Source organism: Priapulus caudatus, unplaced genomic scaffold (assembly GCF_000485595.1).
Source record: "Priapulus caudatus unplaced genomic scaffold, Priapulus_caudatus-5.0.1 Scaffold5, whole genome shotgun sequence".
Lineage (NCBI taxonomy): Eukaryota > Metazoa > Priapulida > Priapulimorpha > Priapulimorphida > Priapulidae > Priapulus > Priapulus caudatus.
In genome coordinates, this window is record NW_014577066.1 from 161,764 (window position 1) to 164,041 (window position 2,278).

The following is a 2,278-nucleotide window of genomic DNA, read 5'->3' on the forward strand; positions in this document are numbered from 1 at the left end:
TCCATCCATCCATCCATCCATCCATCCATCCATCCATCCATCCATCCATCCATCCATCCCTCCCATCCCATGCAATCCCATGGGCATCCGTATCCGATTCCATCGCCACCCGACCCCATCCCATTCCCATCGCATCCAATCCCAAAACAATAAAAAATAATTATAAAGATAAAAGACATAAAAATAATAATAAATAATAATATTAGTAAGAATAATAATAGTAAAAAATAGTATAAAGTGATTTTTTTTCAATTTCTAACCTTAATTTTTTATAAATAAATGTCAGTAAAAAAAATTAATTTTGAAATTAATGCCTGATATGTGGTCAGAACTACATACTAAAGACTCAAAAAGTTAAAGGGGAATTTGAACGGTTAATGAAACGGGGCTCCTACGACTCACTACGGGCGGCAGTCGAAGATGATGCAGTATAATTTCCCACGTATGTGATGTGGATTTGTACGCACTGCCATCTATTGTACGAATCGCATTTTTCGCAATTTTTGACTTTAATACATAAATCTTTTTAACTTGTTTTAAATTTTTTGTCTCAGCAGCCAACCATCTCCCAGTAAAACGTGGTGCATTTCTTGATTGAATATATCTTCAGTTAGCGCGATTGAGTGACAAATCAGGGCGAAAAGCGAGGACAAACAAACACACACACACAAGATTAGCCAAATTATAGTATAGATACTAAGCGAATACGAAGAGGCAAGATACGATGGTAAGGGCATCGACAGAAAATAAGAAGAACAAGACATTAAAGAAGAGAAATTGTTACCACGGACGTGCCATTTGGTTACATCGATTCGTCCAGCTAATCGCACTTTCTTTAATTCGTTACGTAGTCGCCATGGTGACCACGAAAAAATAACATGCGTCTAAACAGAGGAACTGCTCCGACCTGTGATTGGAGGTTAAAAATAGACCCCGCCCACTCCCGCCGCATACGCTATACTATGACGGGTAGGAACGTGTACTAACTATCATTTGGAGCGAACGATTTGAGTTACATTTCTATAAATTCTAGCTATTATAGACACATGTCTTAGCCTTAATCTCTGTGAATTTTGTCTATTGAAGCGCGATTAGTCTAATTAATTAGCAAATATGCACGCGCTGCTATGACCGGTGAAACGAAACGTCACGAATTCTATTTTTATCCTCTAAAAATGGAAAAGTGGGCGGGGTCTATCTTTATCCTCCAATCACAGGTCGGAGCAATTCCTCTGTTTAGACGCATGTGAAAAATCCCTCACGCGGTCGGCTAGACTGACACCACTGTCCCTTACGGCTGAACCCACAAGGGTTGATCAAGATACTGAACGACTTGCAGCATCAGTCTTGTCGCCGGCGTCAAATGTCGAACCAACTAGACTCCGTTCGTAATAACTGAACGTGAATGCGCACAGAGCGCGTCCGTTCTCGTAGCCACTTCGAAACACGAACAACGAGGTAAGCGCGATATCGCTGGTAAAAACAACGAGCTCGATGTCGTTGGTCAACAATGGTCGCAGAAGTCCTCGGTGCGCAAGATTACGTGTATGTACCTGATCAGGTAGATCGTGGCAGTGCGGTAGTAAGTTCTCATCATTTAGCGCGCGAGTCGCAATCGTCGTCTTCCGACGGGCGAAGGACAAGATCTGCGACGTTCTCGCCTTGTGCCGTATCACAGTTCTCCCGCGATCCATACAGAGCAGGCACGCACACACACACACACACACACACACACACACACACACACACACACACACACACACACACACACACACACACACACACACACACACACACACACACACACACACACACACACACGACGACGACGACGACGACGACGACGAGAGAGAGAGAGAGAGAGAGAGAGAGAGAGAGAGAGAGATAGAAACACAAGGAGAGAGAGACAGACAGACAGAGAGGGAGAAAGAGAGACAGAGAGAGAGCGACATAATTGCGCTTCATTGTTGATCAGATATGATGATCATAGAAACCTTGATTTTGTTGCACTACGTGCTTTCATTTGCTATGAATCCGTACATGTGAGGCGGTGTAGCGTGTAGCTTGTTGCATATCGTCAACTGGCTGCTACGTGCTACCATACCTAACATACATATATACAGCGTGCGTGCATAACTATGTGTGTGTGTGTGTGTGTGTGTGTGTGTGTGTGTGTGTGTGTGTGTGTGTGTGTGTGTGTGTGTGTGTGTGTGTGTGTGTGTGTGTGTGTGTGTGTGTGTGTGTGTGTGTGTGTGTGTGTGTGTGTGTGTGTGTGTGT